At 48.0% G+C, this 13,836-nt stretch overlaps 1 non-coding gene across 1 annotated transcript; it reads right to left on the bottom strand.

Annotated features, from left to right (window-relative positions):
- Window positions 1–4,926: 4,926 nt before the first annotated feature.
- Window positions 4,927–5,033, bottom strand: LOC115943168 (U6 spliceosomal RNA). The gene has a single exon (XR_004077783.1). It is a non-coding gene; the product is annotated as a U6 spliceosomal RNA (small nuclear RNA).
- Window positions 5,034–13,836: the final 8,803 nt, after the last annotated feature.

Genomic DNA, 13,836 nt, shown 5'->3' with positions numbered 1-13,836 from the left:
TTTTCGCTGAGTCCAGTAATATCTTGGCATCCGATTGCAGCGTGGTTATGCTATTGTTTGTTTTAACAAATTGCAACCCAGTGGCAAAGAACTTCTTTTAAAAATCTTCTAATTCGAGGACAATTCAGCCCTTATAGATTTTCACAGCAAAATGTCAGCCCTTCGAACAAACTCCACGTATAAAAATGTGAATTAAAATTAAATTAGAACCATACGATTGATTTTATGTTTTTACTATGGCAAATGCTCTCCCCGACGGAACTTCCCTTTCCTCTCCCCAGCCCAGACAAAAGCTAACAAGTTGCTGCTTTGAATATTCTTCAGGGACGCTCAGTGTTTACAGTCACTCAGCGGTGATTATCACAGCTCCTGTCCTAACGCTGAGCTAACGACAGCTGTCAGCAGCCCTTAAAAAGTCCAGTGCATCACCAGGCGGCATTTCACCGGGTCTGACATCCTTGGCTCCCAGGGCCTGAAAGAGATGCCCTTTCTATGATATTCTGGTAGGCCAGGCCCCCCTGGCGGCCCCCATCGCTGCGTTGGGAGGGAGTCCTGGTGCAGCAGACCCTCCGGGGAGTGGGGGGCACACTCTGGGCACCGCGTCCCCGCTGCAGCTCCACACCCAGCCCAGGCCTGCCCCTCAGCAGGAGCAGCACGCACGCACACATTGCATAAATGAATGAATAAATGGGTGAGTGAATGGAGACATGGATCCCATCAAAATTTTCCATGTTTCTGGATGAAAAAATTGAAAAAGAAAAGCTTTCACATTCAAAGCAAATTGTATTTCCCACCACTTTCTCCACCAAATTGAGAATATGACTCCCTATTACAATCCCTTAATAAGTCCCATTTGCTTTACATGTGCTAAGCACCTGAAAGTTTCCAAAGCACCTTGACCTTGATTTCATTTGAATCTCACAAAAGCCTTGACAGCAGGTAGAACCAAACAACTCTCATTTAAAAAACTAGGGTTGCCTGGGGAGAGGCGGGGTGCAGGGAGGGACTCTGGGGAGAGATTATAAAGCTGCTTCCTTATTCTCCTCACCATCCCTCCACTTCCCCACTGGTGGCTGTGCTCTGCCCCCGGCCATCTCCAGCTCCGTCCCTTCCCCACTCCCCTCACCTCCTACGCTGCCTTAGACCCCTGCCTGATGACTTATGTCTATCATTCTGGCTTTTGGGGTGGGGGCCCCCTTCCTTCTCCCCGCTCCCCTACATTCTGCACTTTTACAGGGGATCCCACACTTCGTTGTTTGTGTCCCTTAAAGCTGTATCTTTATTTACAGGTTGATTTTAATTTGTAAGCCTTTTGCTCCTCTGTAACAAACACCAAAGTGAACGGCTCAAGGGTGAGTTCAAAAGACAGGTACCCCACTCTTCCAGGAACCACTGCTCCCCTCCAGCCCTCAGATTGCGAGGCCCAGAATGTTCCTGAGTCAGACTCCTCCATCCACCATGGTGGGTTCTAACCCTGTGGTCTCCCCTGAAATCTAGCTTCTGGATGTATTCTCACCCCTCCTCTCTGACATGCATGGACTGTCCTCGTTATTTCTAAGGAGCTTCTAGCCCCCATGCAATTAATTCAGCCGATAAAATACTGCTGGAGAGAGGAGAGGTGTTACTCTGCAAACCCAGTGTTGCATCTTGCTTCCACTCCGGCCCCAGCCTTCCTCAAGCTTCACTGTCAAATGTTCACAGTCTCTACAGAAATTTTACCTGTGAGCTTTTCAATGGAATCATTCCACATAATCCGTGGACCTGAGCTCCCACCTGCTGTGCAGGCTGAGTTGTCTGCAGGGAGTCAGGCATTAACAGGCTTGCCCCGGGGAACCAGGAGGCTTGCTGGAGAGGAACCGATGCCAAGGGGGCTTAGTGCACAGGCACACCTGGGAAGGAGAGGAGAGACTGTGCCCATCTCCCAAGCAGCCCTATGGGAAAGAGCTGGAGTCAGAAAGTGAAAAGATGCTCTCGTGGGCAGCAAGGCCACGGGAGTGCAGGATGGGGCCGAGGGTGGTCCAGAGCTGGGCACATGGGCACATCTCCCTTGGATGGTGGAAGCTACAGAATCACAGAAAATCAGATATGTGGATAAGCTCTCCCCGTTCTCTCACTTTAGAGGTTTCAAATGCACCATGCCGACACACCAGCCCCTGCTGTTTCCTTTGCTCTGACTCTTGTCTCCCCACACGCTGTCTACCTGGAAAATTCTTCATCCATTCAGAATAAACTCAGGGGATTCACTGCCCCGTGAGCCCTTCCCTCATCTGTCACTGGAAGCGACAGCCCCTCCCTGTTGCTTGCAAGCCTCTCTTGTGGCGTTTGTCACACTGTGCTCGCACGGCCCTTGCTCTTCAGCTGGCCTCCCCTTCTAGACCAGTAGGTGAGATTGTGCTACCTCTGTACCACAGAGCCTGGTACAGAGTGGGGGCTGGCAAACACATACCAGCTGAAGGAGGGAAGCAATGAGTGGGCCCTGCATCTCACTCTTGGGTGGGGAGAACCATGGTAGCACACCGGGACACTCATTTGTGGTAGGCTGGGTATGGGTCCCCAAGGACATCCAGGCCCTCGTCCCTGGAGCCTGGAATGTCACCTAATGTGGTAAGAGACTTTGCAGATGGGATTACAGAAGGATTGGGAGAGGGGGCAACTAGTCTGGATTCTCCAGGTGGGCTCTGAATACAACTACCAGTGTCCTTACCGGAAGGAGGCAGAGGGACATTTGGAACAGAAGAGGAAGAAGGGGGATGTGATGATAGAAGCAGGGAGAGAAACGGTGATGTGACACAGAGCCACAAGCCCAGGAATGAGAAGAGCCTCCGGAAGCTGGGAAAGTCAAGAAAATGTCATCCCCTAGAGTCTCCCGAGGGACCATGGCCCTGGTGATGCCTTGATTTGGAACCCTTGAGACTCATTTCAGACTTCTAACCTCTAGTATTATTGCAAGAGGACAAATCTGTGCTGTTTTAAGCTACCGGGTTTGGAGTAATTTGTTACAGCAGCAATGGGAAGCTAATACAATATGTTAAAATACTGACCCCACGCATTTCTTTCTGGGCTTCCCCCCACCTACATATTGCGCTCACTCTTACAGCTCGCCTGAAAACCCCAGGAGCTGAGTTCTGTCCTTCCCCTTGTCCACACACACTTTGCAGCCAGCTCTGGGTCACCTCTGGTGCCTTTGCATACAACCATCTGCCCCTGCCAACGAGCAAGTTCAAAAAGGGCTGGTTTTCTGGAGCTGACGCAGGTGCTGATGTGTCTCCTCTGGCTGCCTGTGGACATCAAGTGCAAGGCGAGCTGATAAGAAGCAGCCCAGCCCCCTGCACCACCAGCAGGAATGCAAACCTCCAAGCATGTGACTGTGGCTCTCTGGGTGATCTGGGAGCGTAGCTGGGGACCACAGGTGTTTATGCACAGAATGCGAGCTGGGGTCAATGGCCAGTATGAAAGGAAGAGCCTATTTTATTACAGGACTAGTCCTAGGCAGAACCCAGGTAGGCAAGGTTGTGTGAAGGCCTCCAGAAAGCCCCCAAACTCCCAGTTCTCTCACCTGTTCACCCCTCACTGTGCCGACAAGATCACCATTTGTTCACTCGTGCAATAAGTAGATGCCGAGCATCTCCTGGGTTTTAGGCATCATACTCGGAATTAAGGATCCATGAAAAAAGAAATTGAAGCCTACTAGACGTCCACACTCTAGAAGGGGAGATATACCTACAAGCAAAATGCAAAGACGCACATGCACACACAAGCACATAAACAGTGGGCTAAGTGTTTTAGGGGTGAACGTGTAAGTGACCATGGAGCACCACCCAGATTAAGGGGAGGCGGTTCACCACAGAGCAGAGGACATTTAAGTCAGATCTTAAAGGGTGAACTGTGCTTTTGAGGTGAGGGGTGGAGACGCCTGTTCATGAAGGGGATGAGCAAGAGCCAAGACTCGGGGATGAAAGGGCATGGTGTTTTAGGGAAGACCCTATAGTTCCATGTGGCTCAGGAGTGAGGAGACCTGAGAGAAAGGATGGGGCCCAATGTGAAAGGTTCAAGTCCCAGCTTTGCTGCTTCCCAGTGGTATAATTTGGGGCAAGATACCTCATCTCTCTGTGCCTCAGTCCCCTCATCTATTAAAGAAACATAATGATATCATCTCCCTCACATGCTGTTGTGAGGCTGGTGTGAGTTCATACATGTAAAGGGCTGAGCACTGTGCCTGGTGAATAGAAAGTAGTCTCTCGTTACATGTTGGCTATTAGTCTCATGACTGGTCTTTTTTTTTTTTTTTTTTAAGATTTTATTCATTTATTTGAGAGAGAGAGACTGAGAGAGAGAGAGAGAGCATGCACAGGAGAAGGGGAGAGGGAGAGAGAGAGAAGCAGACTTCTCACTGAGCAGGAAGCCCCTATCCCAGGACCCTGATATCATGACCTGAGCCGAAGGCAGACGCTTTTAACTGACGGAACCACCCAGGCACCCTCATGATAGGTCTTGTATGTTGTCATGACAGAAATGACAATGACTGATCTAGAGCTATATTTTACACTTTACCGAGTTCCTTACAAAGGACAGCTTATTTAATCTTCATGATGACTCTAGGAGGTTGGTATTGTTTTTCCTATTTTTGTGGGTGAGGGAATTAAAATAAAGATCAAGGGACTGGCCCAAGGTCACACAGATTTTGCATGGCAAACTGGAGCTGGAAAAGATGTCTCTGGTTCAAATGTATGTGCTCATACCCATCACACTCCATGGAACTGTATCCTACGTGTAGGCACTCCGGGGCTCAGGGGCTTTCTAAGTAGGAAAGCAAAGTGTCAGAATTGTTTTTTTCAGAAAGCACACCCTAAAAATACAACCAGATAACAAACATAAAAATATTCAAATTCACTGATAACCAAAGAAACAAGATGCTATTAATTTTCTTTTAATATGGAATGCTTCACGAATTTGCATGTCATCCTTGCCCTGGGGCCATGCTAATCTTCTCTGTATCCTTCCAATTTTAGTATATGTGCAGCCGAAGTGAGCACAAGATTCTATTAATTTTTAAATAAAAATGCCCAGTGCTGGTAAAGGTATGATATAACAGGCAGCTTCGTAAATGGCTTGTACATACGTGAATCGGTATCACCCTTCTGCAAAACAATTTTGTGTTATTTTCTAAAAACATGTAAAAGACCCAGATGTTTGGAAAACAAATGAAAAAGCAAACAAACAAAAAACAGAAACAGACCCATAAATACAGAGAACAAACTGATGGTTCCCAGAGGAGAGGAGGTGGGGGATGGGCAAAATGGGTGCAGGGGAGTGGGAGGTACAGACTTCCAGTTACGGAATGAATAAGTCACAGCGATAAAAGGTACAGCATAGGGAATATGGTCAATAGTATTGTGATAGGGTTGTATGGGGACAGATGGCAGCTACACTGGTGGTGAGCACGCAAATAATTAAACCTAAATGAAGGTTTTCACTGTGAGGAAAATACAGTTCAAGTCTTTGGCTCATCTGGCTGTCATAGAGGCCTCCATACAACACAAAGGTGCAGACCCAAGCCCCCCAGATCCATCCATCTTGTTCTCACGCAAAGGGTGAGTCTGTCTTTTCCTGCCGAGGATTCTACTGGCTCCATGACGCCCACGGGAACAGGGCAAACCCATCCTCAGGACAAAAGGGACAAGTCAAGAATCACACTTTCTCGAGAAGCCCAGTTAAATGAAACTAAACAGGAACTGACCCCAGATTTTCTTCCTCTCACACCTTCTCTTCCTTCTTTACTGCACCAACCACCAGAAGAATGACTCCAAGCACCCGGTCCCGCCCCCACGATGGCACTCCTTGCTGGAAAAAGCCTTCGGGGACTTACACCATCCGTCTAGACTTCTTAGCTTGGTATGTGAGTCCTAGTTTGATAATAACCCTTAAAGTTATAATACAAGTAGCTGGCACTTACTGAAACATCTCTCATGTGCCAGGCATTTGTGGAATATTATTTTATGTAACATTATCCTCACTAGAACCCCGGGATGAAGGTTTAATGATCTCCATTTTATGAAAAGAAAAACAAGCCCAATGTGGTAAACGGTCTGACCTCTGATAAATGGAGGGGATAGGGTTCAAGCCCAGGCTACTCTGACTCCAGGAACCCTCCCTTTTAACTGCCTGGCTATTCAGTTGGAGCGCATGGAGGGGCAGTTCAGAGGAGGGAAGAGGCAGGGGGAGGAGGAGCGAGAATCAGGATATGTCTTTCTTCTCCATCAGCCCTGAGCAAGAACAATGCAAGTGAAATGTAGTATTTCATTTTATCATGCAATGAGCATAATTAGGAAACAATGAGGAATGACAACTAATAATGAACCTTGTTTCTTCCTAATTAAAATTTAACGATTGTATTTCTGCCATTATTGCCCAGAGCAGCGGGGTAAGCTGTGCGGTAACAAGGCCAACTCTAAAAGGAGGCAGCCTGACTTCACAGATGGCTCAGCACAGCCCTGCCCAGGCATGCCAAGAAGGTATTGCTCCACAAGTGGTTGCTGGCTGCCCTCGTGGCCCAGCCATACTGGGCAAAACAAACCGGATGGGTAGAAGAAACGGTGGTCTATTAACCACTGCAATAGACAACTGGCAAGTATTGTAATTCCATGAATACAGTGGGGAGAGGACAGGCTCCGGTGACAGACAAAGCTAGGTTTAAATACAGACTCAGCCAACTGCTTGCTGTGTGATCTCAGGCAAGCCGATTAGCCTCTCTGAATTGGTTTCTTCATTTGTGAGTGAGCAGGAAATGCCTCAGGTAGTGCCGTTGTGAGCCGTAAATGATGTAAGAGAAACAGGGTGTCAGACTCTCCACTTGGTGGCAATCATCGTCTGAGGCTCCCCGAAACCTTTGAACGTTGCCTGCATTCTAATCATTCATGTAAAACCTACCTTCCATCAGAGACTACAGAAAACTACATTTCCCAGCTTCCACTGCCCTGAGGAGCAAACTCGTGGTTTAACTCTGCTGCTCAGATGGATTAGCAGAGTTACCGCGTGAAAGAGGCAGGGCCTGGGCTGGGTTTTGCTGGTACAGAGTGTGGCGCCTGGCTGTGGAGGAGACAGCGAGGGGGCCACTTCCCGATGATGGCAGCGGTGGCAGCCCCTTTGGGAGGCGGTTCTGCCGGAAGTGCTGGGAGTTCCTCCAGAAAGGCCTGCCTAGAATCTGTTTCTTCAGTCTGCAATGATCCTCTGCATTTTCTCTACCCACAAGTGTATCCCTTCCCGCTTAAACTGGCCAGTGGACAGTGACAGGGCAACACCATGGAGGCCTGTTGGTGGAAGTGGAGGAAGTGAGGACAAGAAGATGTTCGAGAGGCTGCTGTGATAATCCAAGTTGGAGGAACAAGGGCCCCGACCAGAGAAACCCGACAGGTATTTCTAGGGAGTCTACTGCTTACACGTCTCTTTAATCTTTCGTCTTCTCTCCAAACCACAGCCAGCAGCTCACGCTATGGATCAAGGTCCCCACCAAGACGACCAACATCGCTCCCAGTGAATCTGCCTGACTCCAGGCTCACACTCTCCTCTGCAGCTAGGATGACCTTTCAAAGTGGAGCCACTTCACCTCCTCTGCTAAAAAGGTCTTCCGTAGCTTCCTTTGTCTTTAGCACAAAGTCAGAATTTCTTATCATGGCCAACAAGGACCTTCACGGTCTGCAGCCTCCTCCCCTCCCACTCCCCCACCCCCTGCTCCTCTGACACGGCACACTGACCCACACTTACCTTCTCTCCCTTCTCACCTGTCCCCACCCCCACCCTTTGGAAATGCTCAGCCAGGACCTCTGCCTTCACACTGCCCACCCTCCTGTACCTGGGTAACTCCTATTTGCTTCCTGGGGAGGCCATCTCTGTTCCCCAGGCGAAGTTGGGTCTGCTATAGCACTTGGCCCCTCCTCTTTCATTGTCCCCAGAGCACTTGTCTAACATCTGTGCCCAGAATATCTGTGTCCCCCTTCCATCCTGTACATTGTTCCCAGCACCCCTGAGTCTGGATGGAGATGTGGGGCTGCGTTAGCACAAGACAAGGAAGTCACACTTTAGAGCTAATATGGTTCACACGTGGATGGGCCTTCTCCAGGCTCACGCTCTATCCATCTACCAAATGGAAGTAAGGGACAGGGCAGCCCTAGGGCATGGCAGGGCCACAAGGTAGAGGGAGCATGGGTCCCTGAAGGCCTCTGTTGAAGGCTGCCTGCCACACAGTCACATTGAACTGAGAGTATGTAAGACAAAATAAACTTTTATTATATCAAAACAGTGAGAGTTTGGGTGGCAGCTTTATCTTAACTAACATAGCCCTGCTAGGGTATGGAGGGAGAACACACTTCCAGACACAAACAGCAGTTCATTGTGGGGGACCAATCAGCACTGGTGGCATGAATGACAGAGAAAGATGCTCACAGGCCCAGCTGGAGAACCGCTGGACTTGAGAGAAGGGGGACAGCTTTTAGTGGCACCCATCAATTATTCTGAGAGGACAAGTTCTGTTGGTACAGGGAAAAACAGGACCAGAGTGGAGATAATTTATATCATTTTCCATAGAGCCATCACCATCTCAAAATCTCATTTCTTTCTCCCAACATGAGTCTTACATCCCGGCAGAGTCCCTGGCATGGTCCTCCAGAGAGAGGAAAACAGTGCACATATTTTTCTCTCCACCATAAATACCTGAGTGACTTGATGACTCAATTGAAAGCACTGAGGTGTAGGGACAATTTCCTCTTTCAGTGCCTGTGTATACATATGCTTATGTGTATATTTATAGTATGCATATATATGTGCAGAATGAAGCTTGACTCAGTAAAAATAACCTCATCTCAAATATACAATGTGGGCACATTTCCTGGAAGGGGGGGAAAAATCCTTCTCAGGTTCATAAGATTTTAAACCTGGAAGGGACCTAAGAAACTATCCAATTTAAACCCCTCATTTTACAGTTGGAGAAACTGAGGCCAGAACCTCTGAGAAACTTGCTCCAGAGCCAACAGCTTCTTGTTACAGAGTCAGACCAGTGTCCAGATCCTCACTCTGGTGTCCTTTAGGCTTTTTAGTGTTTGGGATTTTATTCATAGGATGAAGAAGATGAAAAATACCAGGCCACTGGCTGAGGCATTAACTTGAAATGACGCCTTGCATGCAAGTGGCCTCAGGACCTGGCCATACAAGGGTGCTGTCCCTCACAGTCAGCAGGACCTCCAACAGCCAAAGCAGCCCCTCCTCCTGATGTCTGCAGCTCCTTGGCTCTAGGTCCTTTCCCCGTATCCATCTAAATCTAGCTTACCCCCGCTGGAAATCCATATGTAAAATAACCATAGTGACCATCTGATGAGCATTGATTGGCCAGAAGCTGTGGTAAGCACTTTACCTAAGTTACTCCACATAGTCCTAACCGGAGCCCTGTGAAGTGAGTATGTGTTGCTCTGTTTTATAGGGGAGAACAGCAAAGTCTCAGAGAGGCCAAGTAACTTCCACAAGATCACACAACCAAGTGACAGAGCTGGGATCTGAATTCAGCTCTGTCAGGTCCCAGGGACCCTATATTCACTTTGCCCCAGCAGCACTGCCTCTCCAACAGAACTGAGGATAAAGTAAGGTTTAAAGGATAGGCACAGTGGTGCCCAGGTGGCTCAGTTGTTAAGCATCTGCCTTCAGCTCAGGCCATGATCTCAGGGTCCTGGGATCAAGCCCCACATTGGGCTTCCTGCTTGGCAAGAAGCCTGCTTCTCCCTCTCCCTCTCCCCCTGTTTGTGTTCCCTCTCTTGCTGTGTCTCTCTCTGTCAAGTAAAAAAAAAAAAAATCTTTAAAGGATAGGCACAGGAGTCACCCAGGACATGTAGGACTGGAAGATGTGTTCTTTGGTGAGATGTCCCATTTGGTGCTGCTGACAGAGCAGACACCCGTCCCCCCCGCCAACCAGGTGATGGGTGGGCTCTAAAAACTGGCCCTTCTTCCTGCCTGCTCTTCCCTCCCCCACCTTTCCCCAGTCTGGTGGGACTCTACCATTTACCAACCCACCCTGCCCAGGCCAGACCTGAAGTCCAGAAGGTTCCCCTGTGAAATGTGGAGACTGAAATTTTCACATGGAGTTTATACTCAGCCATTCCCAGCCCCGGAGACCATCCATACATCTGTGCACCCACCAGGCCTTCCTTCACAACCTCCATACTATCTGAATGTGAAACAAGGCTGGACACATTTTAATTTATATGTTATATATTACATAAATGTATATTATAGATATAATTTATATATAGTGGAATACATATATAATGGAATATAAATATACATATAAAGGTATGTGAGTGTGTGTGTGTGTGTGTGTGTATATATATATATATATTCATTGCTGTCCAGAAAAAAAAAATTTCAAAAGTATTTATAGACTGAAGAAATGTTTGCTCTCTTTTTACCATGATTTTTGGTTTCCTGCAGCAGAGTGTGCTTGAGTCAAATGGGACCTCTGTACTCTCTAGCACCATAAAGCTTGTTGTCCTGAAGCTTTGTCTCTTTGGGCAATCTCCCTTCTTCTGCAGGGCCCCCACATACCCAATTCCTTTGGGGAAGGCCAACCTCCTCATTCAAACTTCTGTATCCTAAGTGACCCAACTTTTCTGGTTTCCCAGATTTTTGTTAAGTGATATCTGCATCTGCCAGGACTGGGATTTTGGCAGGCTTCCAGAGAGCTTGCAGAGATCACTAGGTTGCAAAAATATCATTTGGCCTGTAAACGGCTCAGGCAACTAGTTACATTTTCCAGAGTCCTTTCCACCACCCCTCCCTCAACATTTACTCACCTCTACTTCCCTCCTAGACCCGGGGACAGCCAGCATCAGCCTAAAGAATGAGTCTTTCTCTGCATGAGTATGCAGTTCACACACGCACACACACACACACACACTCTGATTTCCATGGCAATTCAGACAGATGGAGAAGGACATAGACCACTCATTTGCTGGAAGGTAGATGTCTGACTTCCAGCCTTCTTGCCCTCCTTCCCTCCTTCAGACCCAGGAAGAAGAGACTAGAGGGGCATGGGATGACCACAGTCAAGTTCTCGTGGCCTATCATAGCTGTGTATTTCACCGGTGAGAACATGTGTTGGGATCCTCAGAAGACTGCCTGGAAGAATGAATGACGGACCAGGAAGAAAGCATTGGGCACACACAGGTGCTATGTAATGATCAGCTGCCACAGCCAGGCCTTGTGTGCATTCAGGCAGGTTCTGGGCCTTGCGAGCCTTGTGCAGAGGGGCACGCAATGCAGGGCAACCACACGTGCCCTCTCCATGCTCTGTGTCCCATGCCTTCTCCACCATAAAGGCTTTCAGAAAGATAACCTCACAAAGCAGTGCAAAACTATCAAGCAGTTCTCCTGCTACAGGATACCTGGCCAGCTACCTCTGGTTTTTAACATGGACCCTAGCTACTCTGAGCAGGAATGACCCATGAGGGCAGATCTGTATGGTCACATAAACCTTCCTGACCACAGCACAGCTTACAAAGGTAGTCGCAGGAGAGCCGAGGGGAAGGTCGATATTGCTATGTTAAAAAAAAATATTAAAAAACAGACACCCCCTTCACATTGTAAATGTCATATCATGTTGGCGCCTAATCAACACTTTAAAGCATTAGCATTGTTTTAATCATTCTCCTATTGGGGAACAAATGTTGCATGTATAATTACACTGCTGCATTGTACTGTACAAATAACCATGTAATGACATCGTTGGAATTTCTTGGTTCTTCATGGTAATGCCAAGTATAATTACCATGTAATCTGCCGAGAGCAAACAAGGTTGTAATTATTCCATAATCCAATCTAATTATGGGGCAACTGGATTGTTATTTGTGTTCAGAGGAAAATATACATGCAAAGAGAAGAAAAAGAAATAAATTCTCCCTCACTGTTGGTATGATATATCAGGGCGTTTGGAGATAGCCCTCAGTGATGCTACCATCTGCTTAGGTGATGAACTATATGCTCATCGGTCAGTCAATATCTGGGGATCATCATCTTTCATGCTGATTGTGGATGGCCAGATGAAGGAATGACTACAGGAGCAAGTCCGAAGAGGCAGTAGAGGAAGCAGATGTTAACAGAGCCTCTGGAGGCAAACACCTGTCAATGGGACTTAGGGGATGAAGAGAGGCCAGCTCTCATAAAACATCTCACCCACCAGCCTCTCCTGTACTTCTGACACATACCTGGGACAGCCACATAGAGATTTCTGTAAATGTTCATATTGGATTCAGACTGATTAATCGTCCATGTCTTGTCACCTCTACTACAGGCCTTTTTCGGTGCATGCAAGACCGGGCCTGGGCCTTGCAGGGGAGCCAGGCAAAGAAGACAGAGAAGAATGGGATGAACAAACATGGGAGAAGGCAGTGGCAGAAAGTGTTCTGTGTGTGGCTTGGTGGGGGGGCTACATTAATTTCCTAGGATTGCCCATAATAAAGTACCACGAACTGGGTGGCTTAGAACAACAGGAACTTACCGTCATACCATTCTAGAAGCTACAAGTCTAAAATCAAGGTGTCAGCAGAGCCACACTCCTCCAGACAGCTCCAGCAGAGTCCTTCCCGGCCTCTTCTTATCTTCTGGTGGTTTGCTGGCAATCTTCCGCCTGCCTTGGCTTGAGACAGTAAAACTCCAATCTTTGCCTGTCTTCCTGTGTCCTTTCTCTTCATATGGCATTCTCTTTATAAAGATATCAGTCATTGTATCAGGGGCCCACCCTACCCCAGTGTGACCTCATCTTAGCTAAATTACATTTACAATGACCCCATTTCCAAACAAGGCCACACTCTGAGGTACTGGGAGTTGGGACTTCAACATATCTTCTATTGAGGGGACACAATTCAACCCATAACAGGAACCTTTTATTTATACATATACTAGGCACACATTCATCTCTATCTACTATGTGCCTGGGTGTGATAACTGCCCAGCTCCTCTTTTCTTAACTGAACATTTACTGTGTGGGTGACATTGTCTTTTACAATCTTACGAAGTAAGATAAGTAAGATACCCTTCATTTTACACGAGACAACTGAGGTTTAAGATCAGTTGACTCAAGGCTGAGCTGGGATTTGAGCCCAGGGCCTATGCTCTGAGTCTCCTGCCTAGGCTTGCCAAGCCCAACATGGTACTGGACACATAGAGACAAGAGCCAGGGGGCCCGAAGGGAGCCCTCTGACTGAGATCAGGCCCCCATCCCAGAACAGCCCTAGCAATGGCTTTGGAGGAAGCATTGCACTGTGGACAGGCAGTTTCTGAAGTTGAGTATCCAGGGGAGGAGTTTGAAATTGGAGGACGGGAAGTATAGGTAAGTGATAGGATGGAGGGACAGAGGGCCCAGGCACGGTTTCATCATGAGGGAGTTCATCCTGGCCACCCGGGACCATTTGCGGAGTCGCTCCTGTGGATGGTGGCTTTCACCATCTTGCTGGGGCTTCTTTCTACAGGGGGCTCATCACTTCCTCGTCCCTCCACAGATGTGGTGCCCAAATGTGGCCCCTCCTTATGGCAGCCATGGAGGGAAAGGTCCCCCCATCCCACTGCCTTCCCCTCCTCACTTCAAGGCCTGCCTGTGAGCCATATGGACCTCCAGCCTGGGGAACTTGCTTCCATTCACAAGGTAGTGAAAGCTTTTGGAGGAAGTTACAGTCTTAAAACAGATTGTAAATTCTTTATTTAGGGACTAATCTTGTCAGGCTGGTCGACCCTGGTGTTGACTGCTTTTCTAACCTGACATCAGTTAATCCCCACTGCTCAGAAGTTAATCCCTTCAAGAAC

This window comes from Leptonychotes weddellii, chromosome 3, assembly GCF_054177405.1.
Source record: "Leptonychotes weddellii isolate Sample4059 chromosome 3, ASM5417740v2, whole genome shotgun sequence".
Taxonomy (NCBI): Eukaryota; Metazoa; Chordata; class Mammalia; order Carnivora; family Phocidae; genus Leptonychotes; species Leptonychotes weddellii.
This window is presented reverse-complemented; position numbering and strand designations above follow the sequence as displayed.